Raw genomic sequence first — 19,078 nt, forward strand, 5'->3', positions numbered from 1 at the left:
GAAATTTTGCAGTTTCAATATTTTTAGAGAGGATTTTGAAAAAGTTTGTCTGACCTTTTTTTCAAAACTGATCATTTAAAAAATCAGCTGCCCAGCAGTTCGACTAAAGTATGTGTTTGCAGAGTGGCCAGAAAACAAACCGTGTAGTGTAAAATGATGATTTTTAGGAAAACTTTTGTTTCACCTATAATAGAAATTCACTGGCAAGAACACTTTAAAAAGCATGCAAAGTCACAAATTTAACTCCCCAACCCATCAGCATGAAATAAAATATAGTTTTGATTAAATAGTTGATTCATTTTTATATTTAAACTAAGCTTTATATTTTATTAAGAAATAGACTAACCCTAAGCGGTTAAAAATACATTAAATATTACTTTTTTGGAGTTTTCATATTTGAATCAATCAATCTATAGTTATAGCCAAATGCACAGAAGCTTTAAGAAAGATAACCACCACAAAAAGGCATATGTTTACTTTATATTTTTCTAAAATACAAGTTTGTTATTAAATTAAGAGAAGAACATGAAATGTCACTAGTAATGTTTGCCCCTTGTTATCAGTGATAAACACTTGAAACATTCATGCCAATCCAAAAAGAAATTGATTGTTTTTGTACACATACTAATTTGAATGAGAACAGAAGGGCACTAGGGCAGTCATTCATCAAATTTTGACAGAAATATTATTAAGACAAGTAGCATGAGTAGTACGTGTTAATGACACTATGTGCCATTTTTTATGCTAATGTAATGCTAATTTAGACCGGTTCTTATCACTATGAATGATCATAGAGATATTAATAACATAGCTACTATTTGTGGGACATACTAATTTTAAATAGAATGTAATTTGTAGACATTATTAAATAAATAATGACTATTATTTATTTATATTTTGATCACAATATTTTTTTTTTTTGATGGTTAATACAGGTTTTTCTTCTTTTCATGTATGAAAGCAACAAAAGAGAAGATGTTCACGCTATACTTGAATGTCAAAGAATGACAAGGCTGCAATCCAGTTCCTCAGTAAAGAAAAAAGTGTATCTAAGCCCTCTTAATGGAAGCCTTCGACACCCACCACTTATAACACCACACACAGAATTCATATAGAAATCACATTTGTAGAACTCCTAGAGCTAGGTACTTAAAGGGACAGTCAACACCAGAATTTTTGTTGTTTTAAAAGATAGATAATCCCTTTATTACCCATTCCCCAGTTTTGCATAACCAACACAGTTATAATAATATACTTTTTACCTCTGTGATTAACTTGTATCTAAACCTCTTCTGACAGCCCCCTGATCACATGACATTTTATTTATTATCTTTTGACTTTCATTTTAGCCAATTAGTGCAGTGTCTGCCACAATTCACAGGTGTGCTCACAATGTTATCTATAGGGATTACCTGGACTAGCTCTCCCCTGCTGTGAAAAGCAAATACAAAAGCATGTGATTAGAGGCGGCCTTCAAGGGCTTAGAAAGTATCACATGAGCCTTGCTAGGTCTAGCTTTCAACTAAGAATAACAAAAGAACAAAGCAAAATTGGTGATAAAAGTAAATTGGAAAGTTGTTTAAAATTGCATGCCCTATTTGAAACATGAGAGTTTTTTTTGGACTTGACTGTCCTTTTAATGCAAGATAACAAGACCCATATGAGCATAGGGTACAAAAAGATACACATAAGTCAGGTCCATATTTTTAGCAATTAACAAAATGCAAAGTGAGTGAACAGCAGGAATATCTAAATAAAATCAATATTTGGTGTGACCATTCTTTGTTTTCAAAACAGCATCAATTCTTCACACAAAGTCAGGGATTTTGTAGGTATATAATCAGGTGGATGATAAACCAATTATAGCAAATAGGTCCTAATGATCATCAATTTAATATGTACGTTGAAACACAATCATTACCTGAAACAGAAACAGTTGTGTAGAAGGAATAAAACTGAATGACGAACAGCCAAACCCTGCTAACAAGGTGAGGTTGCTAAAGACAGTTTAATGTCAAAAGTCATACACCAGGGGTAGACTGAGCACAGCAACAAGATACAAGGTAGTTGTACTACATCAGTAAGGACTCTCCCAGGCAGAAATTTCAAGGCATACAGGGATTTCCAAGTGTGGAAGCAAAAAAGAAATGCCAGCATTGAAGATCACAGACACAGTGATCGGCCAAAGAAACTTGAAAGAAACATCATGCTAACTTCCCATTGCAATCAGAAGATGTCCAGCAGTCCCATCAGCTCAGAATTGTCAGAAAACAGTGGGACCCTGATAAACCCATCTTCTGTTTTTAGAAGTCTGGTCAGGAGAAAAGCCAAAATCTGATAACAAGGTGAGGTTGCTGAAGACAATTTAATGTAAAACGTTATACACTGTGGCAAGAATGAGAACTGCACAAAGACACAAGGTACTTATACTACTTCAGCAAGTTTTATCCCAGGCAGAAATTTCAAGGCAAACAGGGATTTCCAGATATAGAGGTACAAAGAAATGGGCAATGTTGAGGACCGCATATTCAGTGGTAGACCAAGGAAACTTCAAAGACACATCATGCTTAATTCTCTTTGTAATAAAAAGATATCCAGCAATGACATCAACTCAGAATTGGCAGAAACCAGTGGCACCCAGGTATACCTATCTACTGTCGGGAGAAGTCTGGCCAGAAGCTGTCTTTATGGAAGATTTGATGCCAAAAAAGCCATACCTCTGACATGGAAACAAGGCCAAGTGACTCAACTATCCACAAAAACACAGGAACTGGGGTATAGAAGAATTGCAGCAGTTGCTCTAGGCTAATGAGTCAAAATGTAAAATATTTTGCTATAGCAGAAGGAACTTTGGCCTCGCTTCCATTGAGTCGTTAAAAATGGAGCCGTAAGCTACCGAAGCGGACGACAGCTAAAAGTAATTTACGGCTCCATTTTAGTACCAGGTTTCCATTGAAAAGATTAGCGTGTTGCGCGCAGTCGCTCTTTTCGGCCGTACGTAAGTTTGCGTTGCCAACCGATGTCGGATTTGTCGAAAAGCGCGCCATAACAAGTGCATTGCCATGGTAACCCGACCTCTGTCTATAAGAATAACGGTTTGCGCCTGCGCTCTTTACCTGTGATCGCCTCTAGAGAGAAAGACACGGGAGCTAGTTGCGTTGGTAGGAGTTTTGGGTTTTTGAGAGTTGTTTGAGAGTTAGTGGAGAGTTTGATATTTGATTTTCATATATTCTTATTGTAGGCCTCATATAATATTAGGAACACACACACACATCCATACATTAGTTAATTAACACACATTAGTTTATACACACAAATACACACACACACACATACACACTTTTATTTGATACAAACACATTCACATTTTTTTTTTTTCATTAACCCCCATATCCCCATCTTCCTTTATTACTCCTTTCATTAATCCCCTTATTCCACTTCCCATCCCCCCTTTGACTACCCTTCCCTTCCTCACTATATAACTTGTTTTTTTATATATACATTTTTCCCATCCTATTTTTTTTTTTTTAGATCCCATATTTTTTGGTTCATTTGACTATATAGCTCACCCCTTTCTTCATTTGCATCCCTTATTATTTTTCTATAATTTTGTTCTAATCCTCCTTAGTTTTTCCTTTTTCATTTACATCCCTTTGTTTATTTTCACCCCCACAATTTTTTTTTTTTTGAGGGATATAGAATAGAGATAGTTAGGGTCTAGATAGGTTAGGTAGTTAGTTTTGGGGCTATTTAATTTAGGGTTTAGTTAGGTGAATTAGTGTAGTTAGGTAAGCTAGGGACTTTAGTGTTAGGTTAGAGTTAGGGAGGAAGGAGAAAGGGATGGATAGGCCTAGTGGAGTTGGGAAGGGGGTGGCTAGGGGGAGGGCAGTGGTGAGGGTGGATAGAGGGAGGGGGAGGGGGGAAGTAGGGAGTAGTATGGGCAGGAATAGGGGCCGAGGTTTGGGTGGAGGATTTGTCCTTCCTCAAACCCTGGCAGAGGAGGGAAGGAGAGAGGGTGGAAGAGGAATGGAGGTGGGAGGAGTGAGGAGGAGTCAGCCTCAGCTAGGCACAAAAAGAAAAGGGAAAGTGGGGCAGACTGTGGCAACTGGGGGTGGGGCTGGTGGTAGCCTGTCACAGCCTGCAGGGACAGAGGAGGTAGAGAGGGCTGGTCCCCAGTCACAGGAGGGAGAGTCTGTGTCTGCTGGCCCTTCAGGTGTGAAGGGCAGGCTTAGAGAGGAGAGGTACTCTGAGGAGGAGAAGGAGGCTCTTGTTGAGGCATACTTGGAGAGGGCAGCTCAGCTGGAGAACCCTAACCTGAGGCCGGCTGTCCGGAATAAGCTGTGGGAGGAGATTCGAGTGGCAGTCAGCTGCTTAGGACGTAATCGTTCTACTGCCAGCATTAAACACCGCTATCATGACTGCAGGAGGGAAACCAAAGCTAAGCTGGCACAGCAGGCCAAATATGCACGTGGGACAGGTGGTGGTCCTAGCAAGAGGATACACCTAAGGTCATGGGAGGAGATGATGGCCAATGTCATCTCAGATGAATCTGTTTACGGATGTAAGGGGACAATGGACACATCAGTGCCAGCTGAAGAGGTCCATGAAGGTGAATATTAAATATCATATGTAATAAATGTTTTATTTCTAACAAATATATGTTAACATCAGAAAAATATATCGGCTTTGTTTTTTAAAATATAAATGTAATCATACACATGTGTAATACAGAATATAGAATGTTCATATATTATATATGTTTAGTAATCAATTGTGTTCAAGCATCAGTGGAAAACATACCTAGGTAGGATTAGTACAAGTAATGTTTTACATGGTTCAAAGTCTAATTTGCACAGTAACTTAAAGTGATAGTAAACCCAATTTTTTTATTTCATGATTCAGATAGAGCAGCAATTTTAAGCAACTCTCTAATGTACTACTATTATAAATATTTCTTTGTTCTCTTGGTATCTTTATTTGAAAAAGTAGGAATGTAAGCTATGGAGACTTTGCATTTTTGGTTCAGAACCCTGGCTAGCGCTCGTGATTGGTGGCTACATTTAGCCACCCAATAAGCAACAGCAACCCAGGTTCTGAAACAAAAATTGTCTGGCTCTTAAGCTTTACATTCTTGCTTATCAAATAAAGATACCAAGAGAAGGAAGAAAATATGATAATAGGAGTAAAATATAAAATGTTGACTACATTTGCATGCTCTGTCTGAATCATGAAAGTTTAATTTGTACTTCATTGCCCCTTTAATGGCATCTTAACATAGTTGTAGTGGATATATTCATCCTGATTTCTGGAGTGGCTATCTGCTCAAACAAGCAAGGGTATAGATTTAAATTTTTTCTATCTATATCATATATATGGACTATGTGTAATACAAAGAGTCGCTTAGAGGCACAATCTTTAAATATACACCTCTGGTTAAATATGTTTAAGTTCATACAGAAATAATATATATATATATATATATATATATATATATATATATATATATATATATATATATATATATATATATATATATATAAAACTATATCTATATCTATAAAATTGATTTTCAAATGTTAGATGTTTCATCAGATTAATTTATAATTACAATTTATTTTTCAGAATTGGAACATGAGTATGAGTCCTCAACAAGACCGGAGGCCAGTGATGTTCCGGAATTCAGTGAGGAGGAGGAGGGGGATGTTATTGAAGCTGGATACTCCTACCTCAGCATACTTGAAGGAGATGAGCAACAGCCACTGGCCTATGAGGTTGAAAATGTTCCTGGCCCATCCCCATATTCATCTGGGAGGACATATCATCAGATGCAGCCTCCACCACCACAGCATTATCAGATGCATCCTCCACCACAGCATTATCAGATGCATCCTCCACCACAGCATTATCAGATGCATCCTCCACCACAGCATTATCAGATGCATCCTCCACCACCACAGCATCGGCAGATGCCTCCTTCATCACCACAGCATCAGCAGATGCATCCTTCATCACCACAGCATCAGCAGATGCATCCTCCACCGCAGCATATGTACTATATGCCACCTCAACAACAGATTCAGCACCCTCCCATGGCACAACAAATGCCGCCACCACTACCACCACAACAACAATCACCACCCCCCCCACCAATGTCTGTCCTCAATTGGATATTGAGCCACCCACACAGTCCCCAAGACTGAGTGACGACAACCTCACACAGAGCCAGGAATATGTGCCGGAGACACCTATACAGCCACAAGTGCCCCCCATGGAATCCAATATCCCCGCACAGTCCCAGCAGGATGCTCTACTGAGGCTCATTCACAGGGAGCTTAGACTTACTAGGCTCCAGCAGCAGCAGGATTTCAGGAGGCTACAGAGCCAGATGGACATACATAATGCCGCACTCGTCCGCCTGGCAGAGGCAGTGGAGAGGGTTGCAGATGGGCCGCAAACTCCCTCCTCACTCGCATCCTCCGTTATCTCCCTGCAGGACCCTGAATCGCATGTTTTAGCCTCCCAGTCAGCTGGTGTGCGTCGCCCAAGACGCCACACTTCCATCCCAAGTACCTCTCCTCCAAAGGCCAAATCCCGCCGCAAGCATTAATAAGTATTTTTCTTTTTAAATTATTTCCAGATATATAATATCTAAAAAAATTTTATGAAGCACTTTCTTAAGTGTGATTTCCATCTCATAAATATGCATATATTTTTCTAATCAAAATTAGAAAATATATTTCAAAATTGTTTTAATAGCTGTTTATTTTCAAAACATTAACAGCTTTATTCATTTTTATTTCACATGATGTCAATTAATATGCAGGTGTACATTGTTGATAAATGTATGTGTCCTTTTATTGAGGATATTATGCCGTTTAAGAATACTTGGGGATACGTGTCTGAAATTTATACAGTATATGCTATCTAACATTGGTCAACGTGACATGTGTAAATGTTATGATTTATATTCCACAAGCATATGTTGTTTGCTCCTTCAGATGAAGCTAATAAGGCTTATACAGTTATAGAAGAGTTGAAAAGTAAATATTCCTTCCTGTTGATATGGCCAAACACCTTGCATTCATTATAGTCCTATGTGGAATGTAATATCTGAAATATATACCTATCATGACTAATACCTATCATGACTAATGCACTCCTTTTTGTCAAGATTATTATTCAATATTTAGAATAATTAGATAAATGTATCTTTATGATATTTAAGCAATGATGTATACACAACATATATGTGATTGCCATGATATAGAGGTGATTAATACATTTTAATTGACATCATATGAACAGACACAGACTCTCCCTGGGACCAATGCACAATGCACTTTTAAATTGTTTCAATAATTCCATGTTAAAGACAATACTTCATATCTCTTGAAGTATGGAATATTAAGCACTTATGTATTTTGGTTAATAGTCTAAATATTGCAAATGTATTATCTGCTTTAGCAGACATGACATTACATATATTTTATAAATATTAGTACTATGACACATAACTTTAATGTGTCATCGTTTTGTATTGAATAAATATGATTTTCACATTGAAAATTACATTTGAATGAGGGTAAATCTGTAATAATAAAACTCATCTTCATTATAAACAACTTATTTCCTTTGAATTATTTTTCTATATGTATTGAGATTATATATAGCATCCCTGGGCAAAGGTTTCATTTTGAATAGGTAGATATTTTATTTATATTTATAATATTTTACCAGGAAAGATACATTGAGATTTCTATAGTTTTCAAGTATGTCCTGGGTACACAAAACATTGCATTGATACAATGGGTACAATAAAAAAAATAAATAATAATACATATGCCCAAAAATTTAACATAGAACAGGTAGGAAATATATAATCAACAATGACAGGTGCATTCTGTTTTGAGATATGTAGAGAGGGATCTCTTAAAGGATATTAGGCATGGGGAAGGTTTAAAAGTGTGCGGGAGGTCGTTCCATAATTGTGGTGCTTGCATATATTTTTATATGCACATACATATTGAAATTTCTATGACAACATGGGTGCAAATATTCCTATACATAGGACCAATAAATGTAGCATATATAATGTTATTTGTACATTGAAACACTCATAAATTTTTTTTGATTTGCAATTTCAATGAGAAACAGGCCTCAAAAAGCTCTTTTTTCCTCCTTTACACCTAGTTGAGCTGGGGGTAATATGTCTCAATGTATCGACAGCCTCCGACAGTGTATTAACGGTTAGCGCTTTCAATGGAAACCTGGTATAATTTATCGATTAACGGCTTCTATTACTTTCTATGGGACGCGAAAATCTTTTCGGCAGCCGAAGTCCGGAAGCCGATATAGAGGTATAACGCGCCATTGGAAACAGTCGTTAAACGCTATTGCTTTCGACAGCATATTTAACGGTTTGCGAGTGCACGCAAACTGAATTACGACTCAATGGAAGCGAGGCCTGAGTTGGCCAAAGAGCTGGTGAATGCTTCAAGAAGTGAAGAGTGTCTGCAGGCAACAGTGAAACATGGTGTACGTTTGGAGCTGCCTTTCTGTAAAAAGAGTTGAGGATTTATTCAGAAATAACACTTTGCTACAATGTAAAGTAGTGAGTTTAAAGCCTGTATAACAGTGTAAATTTGCTGTCCTCTCAAAATAACTTAACATACAGCCATGATTGTCTAAAAAGTTGGCAACAAAAGTGAGTACACCCCAAATTGGTCCCAAAGTGTCAATATTTTGTGTGACCACCATTGTTTTCCAGCACTGCCTTAACCCTTTTGGGCATGGAGACCAGAGCTTCACAGTTTGCCACTGGAGTCCTTTTCCACTCTTCCATGACGACATCACGGAGCTGGTGGATGTTAGAGACCTTGCGCTCCCCCACCTTCCATTTGAGGATTCCCTGACAGATGCTCAATAGGGTTTAGGTCTGGAGACATGCTTGGCTAGTCCATAACCTTTATCCTCAGCTTCATTAGCAAGGCAGTGGTCATCTTGGAGGTGTGTTTGGGGTCGTTTTCATGTTGGAATACTGCCACAGTTTGCTTTTTGACTATGTGACATAAAATTTTAGCAGACTAATGGGTTAACTCATGGGTCAATATTGCAATCAGCGTTATTTATACTCACCGTGCAGACTAAGTTACTATTGGTCATTTTTAGGTACTCTGAAAACTTCCGTTTTTTAAAACACACCTGTATTTAAGGTTTTTACTTTGTATCAATTGTATCCATTGTTTCATGCCTGAGGAAACGACCAGTTACGGTCGAGAAACGCGTAGCGGTACTTGTATGGAATAAATATCGTTTATATTCACGGAAGTTGTCCTTCGCTTTGATTCTCACATTGCAAGGGCCAACGGTTTTTACACTGTCTGCAGCATTGCGATACCACGCTTGACAAGAAAGTTGTTCACCCGGCACAAAGTCTGACAGAATCCACTTGCCTCCGTCCAGACGCAGCAGACCACAGATTCACCAGTGTACTAACCACTGAGAGTGTTAGTCTGCCCGATAGCACCGGTCACAGTACGGTGCATATCTCTTTGGTAAGCCTTTTTGATTCTTCACAGTTTGCTTTTGATCAAACTTTATTACGCTATGTGGCACCCTCTTTTTTACTTCTAAATGTGTTTATATGTGTTTATGTGTCTGTAAATACATATATTCATATAGAAATACATAAATTAATATGTACACACATCTAAACACACACATGTAACATAACTTTTTAATGCAATTTTTAAAAAAAAATATTAGACAAGGTTACTGTACTGTTATATGTATTTTTCATGTGTTTTATGCAACTTTTTGACTCATGTAAAAGTTAACCAGAACTCTGAAGTCATGTTACTTTCAACTTGTAATATGCTCGCTACTTCTGACATGCGCAAAGAGCAACGATAAACCTCTTGCACACAACAGTTAGTAATAGGCCTGTTGTTGATGCCTGTCAATCACTATTTGGGAATCCTCTAGAAAAGCACAGCACCATAAATATCTCTACATTAGAAATGAAGATGATTTTGGGAATCTTTTAATTTCAATAGACTTTTGTCACATTGATTAATAAAGAGGTATATAAATAAGATATGTTTAGTGGAGGTTCTTATGATTGCTGTGAATTGTCAACATTTTGCCATTCCTGGTCTAGAACAACCCCTGGTAATTTTATGACATACTTTATTAACTGTTTTAGGCATGTTATTGCATGATTTTATGTGTCTTGAATCCTATTGGTTACAAACATGCACCATCTTATATGAAGGACACATTTTCTCACTGGGCGAACCTTGCATTTAGTCCTATATTAGCATGAGTTCTCATATAATTAAATATTTCATAATAAAGAAAAAAAAAAGAGTAGTACTGTTTTTTTTGTTTTTTTTTCATATCAGTTTGAGAAGAATGGGTGGCACTATTATTTTTAAGAACTGGTATAGTACACCATGTTGGCGTTTAAGTTGCACTGTATATCCAACCTCATCACACTATAAGAGAAAGTCTACAAACAGATGTGATTTACTTGGATATTGGCCATTTAGTTGCGCTCTCTCTCTCTCTGGTGTCAGCAATCCTGGAAGACAATCCTTGATCCTGATTCCAATGCAGCGTCTGCCACCTTCGCTGCATGTTGCCCAACTGACAGGCTCCTCCTCCTCTAAGAATATATCACACCAGTAAACCGCTTAAGAGTTGTCCCAATACTGTAATAGTAAAAATCCAAAGGAAGCCAGTCAGGGGACATTTGAAAATGTAAAACATAGGTGCCGAATTATCAAGTTCTGAATGGAACTTGATGGCCCTCTTTCCGCGCGAGCCTTTAGGCTCGCCAGAAACAGCAGTTATGAAGCAGCGGTCTAAAGACTGCTCTGAGCAGAGGCGTAACTAGAAACCACAGGGCCCAGGTGCAAGAATCTAAGAAGGGCCCCCCCACCCCCCTACCCCACCCAAAAAAAATGAGAATTTGATACATTCTTTTTTTTTTTTTAACCCAGAAAAAAAAATGTGATTCAGATTACATGTCTGCAAAATGAGGTACCCTGTGCCCAGTCTGTGAGATGGTCTGACCCCCTATTACTGTATATATTGACACTGTTTTACCCACCAGTACTGTATAAAAGTGAGTTAGTGACACAGTCTGTAATCTGCCGGTGAGGTGGCTGGCCTGACCCTACCCGCCCCAGTACTTTATAAAGTGACCACAGTAGTCTGTGACATGGTCCAGCCCCCCCCGTACTGTATATAGTGATACTGTATAGTGACATTGTTTACCCCTGCCCCCCCCCCCCCCTCATGCTGTAGTAACAAGGTCTGTAATTTGGTGGTTCCACAAAATATACACACACATACATGCATGCATAAATACACACACAGTCACATACATACATACACACACATAAACACCAATGGGTAAAACAGAAAGACTAACCCCTGTTATGCACATGTAGCTAATCAAGCTGTCAGATGTACACACACAGTAATACACAATCTCTCAATTTGGTCACACTGATGTCTGCTGATAGTCTCTCACACACTACACAGACATGCTGACAGTAACTCGTACATACACACAAGCACATGTTACACAGACTGCCTCACATACAGATAGTGCCACATACACAGTTACACACACTGTCACACAGACATTTAGTCAGACATACACAGACTGCCTCACATACAGATAGTGCCATATACACAGTTACACACACTGTCACACAGACATTTAGTCAGACATACACAGACTGCCTCACATACAGATAGTGCCACATACACAGTTACACACACTGTCACACAGACATTTAGTCAGACATACACACACTTTCACACATACAGTTACAAACACACACCAGCAATTTTAAATTTGGGGAGATGAGAAGTGGGACACACAGACTCTGTTTGACACACACTTTCACTCACAAACTCTTACACTCTCACAGACACACAAACACTATTCCACCCTATCCCTTATACACTCTCTCAAAGGCACTACCATTTCCCCACACACATACACACTCTCATACACATTCACACACACTTACACCCTCTCACACACACTTACACCCTCTCACACACACTTACACCCTCTCACGCACACTCTCACACACTCTCACACATACTTAAACACTCTCATACACATTCACACACACACTCTCACACATACATACACACTCTCACACATACTTAAACACTCTTATACACATTCACACACACACTCTCACACACACTTACACACTTAGACACTCTCACACACTCTCACATACTCATTCACACACACATACACACTCACACTTAAACACTCTTATACACATTCACACACACTTACACACTCTCATACACATTCACACACACTTACACACTCTCAAACATTTTTAAACACTCTCATACACATTCACACATACACACTCTCACACACAGCCCAGAAATAGAAGCATTTTTATGAGGATTTTTACTTTATTTTTTTAAACATTAAGCACAATCATTCTGGGCTGTAAGGCTTTTTCAGGTAAAATAGCAAATGACATTCAGAAAGCATCCCCTCAAGTGGCTCTTGCAACAAGGCTTGCAAGTATTCTATTTCTTGTATAGTGACATATTACACTTCTGCACTGTAAGCCGCTCTTGGGTCAGAAACATTTTAAAAAGAGGGGCACGGCACCATTTGGAGACTGTGTATACACACACATAATAAATATATATATATATTGAGCATGGGTTGAACTATAAAACATACAGGAAAATGATTATAATATTAACAAATAACTGGCAATTGTGCTGTATTTTTACAAATATATCCCACTGGTAGCAAAGGGTTAAAATAAGTTAATAGAATGCTGAGAAGTCTCACCTAACAGCAGAAGTTATGTTCTGTAACTCTGTAAGGCTCAGTCAGTGAACCTAAATCAGCAGCAGGAGGAGGAGGGGGTCTTATCTGGTCAGACTCAGACAGAGAGCAGGAAAGGCAGGCAGCGTAACTTTCACAACAACTTTATTAATTCTACTGCAATGACCTCCCTTGTTACCTCTCTCTTCTGTGTGTTGCGCGTTAGCTGACAGGATGTAAATAACTCACATACTCACATCAGGGAAAGGCAAAGTGGGGGAGAGATCCACTGCTGAGCCTGCCGGTCACTGAGGTGCTGTCTGCTGGAACGGCAGGGAGGGCACCAAGTTCAAAACTTGCTAACTAGATAAGGAATAGTGTACTGATGTTCGCTTTCTAAAGCAAAAGCCAGAGCCTATTTACCTTACTGTTGTGCGCTCCGACTCTGTCTCTCTGCAATCCTCTCAGTCACAAGCCACAGACTGAGATGCTCCCGCTCCTGACACTAACTCCTGCCGCCCGTCAAAATAACTGTTACAGCTCTCTCCCCCAGACTGCCACAATTGAAACATATACAAAAGAATTTCCAAATTAAAAAATAAAAAAATGCATCTAATCTTTTAAAAAGTATGTGTGGGCCCTAGGCCATGATACGCCCCTGCCACAACAGAACAAGCAGCTGACCTGTACTCTGGGTTACTGGCTGCATTCTGACAATCTGACATCTCCCGATTCTCCTGCCTCGCAGAGTCGCAGCCTCCTTCTTTCCCGCTCAGTCAGCAGCCAGCAAATGTTTCAGAGCGTTGCCATGGTAACCTGCGGCAACGCTCTGATTTAAAACTGTTACAATTACAATTATGCAGGCACGCAGTCACTGAAAAAAAATACTGAAAAAAAATGTTTGTTGGGAAAAAAAAAGTCAAAAGTTTGAAAAAAAGTTTTGTTGTGCTGAGGGCCCCCCCCCCCAGGGTTAGACCTGCCGGGCCCGGTCGCAACTGCGATCTCTGCACCACTGATAGTTCCGCCCCTGGCTCTGAGGCTGCGGACATCCCCTGCTAGCGGCTGAAAATCTGCAGGGGGTGGCATTGTACAAGCAATTCACAAGAACTGTTTGTGTAATGATAAATGCCGACAGCGTATGATGTCGGCATTCATCGATGTGCGGCGGACATGATACGCTACATCGTATCATGTCCGCTTGCACTTTCATAAATCGGCCCCATAGCCTTTAATGGAAAACTAAAAAGCTCATCACAATACATAAGCTGGTACAGCAGTGGCTTACGCGTTTCAGCTCATACCTTACTCCTAGACTGTGTTGCACCTGGCTAAACAGTCTGTTTAAATACACCTAATTATCTGTGACGTTACAGAAACTAGCCTCAAATGTAACCCTCAGTAACCTATAGTTCATAGACACACAATAAGAAATAAGAATTGCTAGCAACAAAATACCTTAGTATATATGTCAGTATGCTAACATTTCTTTACACAAATATTTACTTACGATTACATAGTATATTCTATTCTGGTTATGCATAAATGTTAACATGTTAGCATGTGTATCCAAAAAAAAGGGCTACAATATACTTATATGTCACTAATGTTACACTCAGAATGTCAATAAACAGTAGCATAATATTACTCATAAATACATTAATGACAGGAGACATAAATAAATAAAGCCTCCATCTATCCCCTGTTAAGTTAATATGAATATCTGTGTTAGGATATGTTTAGTTGTTTTAGAGAACACTACAATTACAGCTTACTGCTTTATGCAGGACCACTCAGTCTCACACCTTACCTCGGATTCCCACAGATTTAACTTAAGGGAACCCTGATATGCTCATTGATCTGAGGGTCACTACAGCAGGGTAGCTGAGTGAAAACGGAACCTTCACGCAACAATAACTGCTTGTAGCAGAAAAGAGAGTAAGTCTTATAGGAATGTGACTTCAGCAGTTGTGAAAGAGTTAATTAGAGCAGGTGCCTTAATTCAAACAGTCTAGCAGTGAAAATAGTTTATGCAGCAGGCTTTAACAAACACACTGAAATTCACACAGTACTTTGTTAAATAAATAAATCAACCTCTGGTCATTTTGTAAACCATACTTTGATAATGAATATTAGAAATTTCCAGAGCTGTTCAATCAGAGTAATATAAGCTGTGTTTAACTGATGAAACAGATAAAGTTTAAGTTAAAGCAAACAGTTCATTTCAAGCAGAATAGAGGTTAATTGTTGTAAAGTTTGAAATATGCTTAGGCAGTCCGTTAATGAATAATGGTAGTTGTAATAATCTTTGTCACAGTTATTTGTTTGCAATTTGGTAAGTAGCGGTAAGAGGTTTAGTGCATATTTGATATCTGAAGCGAATATGAATATCCAGCAAGTGAAAGTTTCACAAATAATATATAGCAAGCGTAAGTGTAATGAGGTTGCAGCAATACACACAGTTCATACAATGCAATATATACAGACCGGTAATAATGGAGATGATATTAGCACAGAGCAATACAGTTACCAGACAGCAACAAGTCCCAGCGGTATCACAGAGAGCCTGGCAGAGAACCGCGGCAGGAGAATGTCGGGCGTGACGTCACACGCTGCAGGGAACAACCTCAATACAGGAGAGAGACTGAGAAATCTCTCAGTGAACAAACGGAGCAAAACTTCAGGCACAAAAGAGCATCTGCAGATTGATTCGAGTAGGCAGAAACTCAGGGTGAGCAATAAGTTGAAAATACAAAGTTGTATAAACGGCTAGGTCTCTTCTGAAGCAGCTTGACACTGAGCAACAAATTACCAAGCAATGAGTTCTGTTGGGAGGAGCCTTAAATAGGGGTAGTGAGTTCACATTCTTAAAGGCACAGTGTGAGAAGAGATTAAATCCCTGACAGGACACCCCCCCCCCAAGGAGCCGCTCCGCGGATCAAGGACCAGGACGATCAGGATTTCTACGATGAAACAAGGAGACAAGACGTGGTGCAGAGACATTATTGGAAGGCTCCCAAGAGTCCTCCTCAGGACCAAACCCTTTCCAACTGACAAGATATTGAAGTTGATTACGATGGTAACGAGAGTCTAGGATAGACTCAATCTCATATTCCATGCCATCAATAACTGAAGGATCCACCGTGTCATTCTGAGTCGTGTCTCTGATTGTACTGTACGGTTTCAAAAGAGAAACGTGGAATGTGGGATGTATCTTTAGAGAGTCTGGTAGTTTAAGTGTTACAGCATTAACATTGATGACCTTTTGTATTGGATAAGGCCCTAAATATAGAGAAGCGAGTTTTTTAGATGGAACTTGTAACCGTAAATGTTTAGTGCTTAACCAGACTTTGTCACCAATCTTGTAAGCTGGGGGCTTGGATCTACGTAGATCGTAATGGTGTTTCTGAACAGCCTGAGCTTCTAGTAAAACTTGTTTCAATGTTGTGAAATTGGTGGCAATGGTGTTAACTATAGGCATGTCGGAATTGTTGATGCGATTTGGGTAGTATGAGGGATGAAATCCGTAGTTGATGTAAAATGGTGTCATTTTAGTTGATGAATTTACGGCATTATTATGGGCAAATTCTGCAGTAGCAAGTAGAGAATGCCAGTTATCTTGTTGTTGAGTGCAGTAGCAATGAAGGTACTGCTCTAATGTTTGATTTGTTCTTTCTGTTTGACCATTCGTTTGTGGATGATAAGCGGTACTCAAACGTTTAGTAATGTTAAGAGAGGAGCACAGTTGATTCCAAAACCTTGAAGTGAATTGCGTACCTCTATCTGTGGTAATTGTTTCAGGTAGACCATGTAGTTTTACAATGTGATTCAAAAAAAGTGAAGCAGTTTCTGAAGATGTAGGCAATCCTCTATGTGGTAGGAAATGTGCCATTTTAGAGAATAAGTCCACTACTACTAATATGGTGTTATAATTAGCTGATGAAGGTAGATCAACAATAAAATCCATAGCAATCGCTGCCCAAGGTCTGTCTGGTACTGGTAAAGAGAGAAGGTAACCATAGGGACTCTTATGCTGATGTTTCTTATTTGTACATACCATACAGGAATCAATATACTGTTTAATAGTATCATTCATCTTTGGCCACCAGTAATTCCTTTTAATCAAATGAGCAGTTCTATGAACTCCAGGATGACCAGCCAATAAAGAGTCGTGAGCAGAGGTAAGTATCTCATTCCTGAGAGAAGGAGGTATATATAATAGAGTGCCATGGTAGTATAAGTTGTCTGAATGTTTTAGTACATCCAAATGACCCAAAGATGAATCATTCTTCAAATGTTCTTGTAAGATGGTTTTAAACTCAGTTGTTAAACAAATAATTCTATCCGGAGGTATGATAGATGAAGGAGAAACCACATCAGTAGGACGAGGGTCTTTTCTAGAAAGAGCATCAGCTTTCATATTTTTGGATCCTGGTCTATAAGTAATGACGTAATCAAAACGAGAGAAGAACAAACTCCATCGAACCTGGCGAGCAGTAAGGGTCTTGTTTGATTTTAAATATTCTAAATTACGGTGATCAGTATAGATTGTGATTGGATATGTTGCACCCTCTAGGAGGTGTCGCCAAAACTCCAAAGCTGATTTGATTGCAAGAAGTTCCTTATCACCGATTCCATAATTAATCTCTGCTGAACTCATAGTTCTAGAATAGTAGGAGACAGGATGCAAAGGTTCTTTTTCAGAACGTCTTTGAGATAAAACAGCCCCCACAGCAAACTCAGAAGCATCGACTTCTAGCGTAAATTGACATGTGGGATCTGGAAATTGTAAAATAGGGGCTGAAACAAATTTAGTTTTTAGAGTATTAAAGGAATGATCAGCATCTTGATTCCAAACAAACTTAACTTGCTTACGTGTTAGCGTAGTGAGAGGTCTGACAATAAGAGAAAAATCTTTAATGAACTTTCTATAAAAGTTCGCAAAGCCAAGGAATCTTTGAACATCTTTTTTATTACGTGGAATAGGCCAATTAGTGATAGCTTCTACTTTGCTTGACTCCATTGAAATTCCAGCTGGTGAGATGCAATAACCAAGGAATGATATGGTGTTTGTATTAAAAATACACTTTTCAAGCTTTGCATATAGATGGTGTGCCCTTAAACGTGTCAATACTTGTTTGACATGTACAATGTGAGCCTGTAGAGAATTTGAGTAAACCAAGATGTCATCCAAGTATACGACAATACAAATATCTAACAAATCATGAAAGACATCATTTATAAAACATTGAAAAGTCGCTGGGGCATTGCACAACCCAAAGGGCATTACAGTGTATTCATACAAACCGTATCTAGTACGAAATGCAGTTAACCATTCATCCCCTGCCCTCATCCTAATCAGATTGTAAGCACCTCTGAGGTCAAGTTTAGTAAAAACTGTGGCACCTTGTAAACGTTCAATAAGTTCAGGTATGAGGGGCAGGGGGTATCTGTTCTTTTTTGTGCATTTGTTTAACTGCCTATAATCGATGATGGGTCTAAGACTGCCATCCTTGTTTTTTACAAAGAACATTGCTGCAGCTGCAGAGGAGGTGGAAGGTCTAATAAAGCCTTTTTTCAGGTTATCATCTAAATATTCTTTTAAATGATTTAATTCTGGCTGTGACAATGGATATATATGTCCATATGGTATGGAGCTTCCAGGTATAAGATCAATAGGACAGTCATAGTCTCTGTGTGGAGGTAAAGACTCAGCCTCCTTTTTGTCAAAAACATCAGCAAATTCACTATAACATTCTGGTAACTTATGTTCAGTGATATGACAAAGTGTGTGTACCCCAAAACAGGATTGTTTACAGTGGTTTGAATCAAAAACTACTGATGCTGTGGACCACGATATAGTGGGATTATGCTTTATTAACCAATTCAGTCCAAGGATTAGTGGATAAACAGAAGATGGAAGAACATCAAAACAAATAAGCTCTGTGTGTCCTGAAGGGGTAACCACTTTGAGTGGGATAGTGTGGTGAGTTATGGGACCAGAGCTAAAGAATGAACCGTCAACCAGACGAATAGCTAATGCAACACTCTTCTTTATTAGTGGGATGTGATTATTAACAACAAAAGTGTTATCAGCAAAATTCCCAGAAGCCCCAGAGTCAATTATGGCCTGAACGTTTATCTTCTGATGGGACCACTGTAAGGAGACATAAATAGATAGATGAGATTTTATGCTGTCAACCAAATTAACTGTATGGTTATTGAATGAAGTCTTACCCTTCTTTTGTCGAA

Source organism: Bombina bombina, chromosome 2 (genome assembly GCF_027579735.1).
Source record: "Bombina bombina isolate aBomBom1 chromosome 2, aBomBom1.pri, whole genome shotgun sequence".
Classification (NCBI taxonomy): Eukaryota; Metazoa; Chordata; class Amphibia; order Anura; family Bombinatoridae; genus Bombina; species Bombina bombina.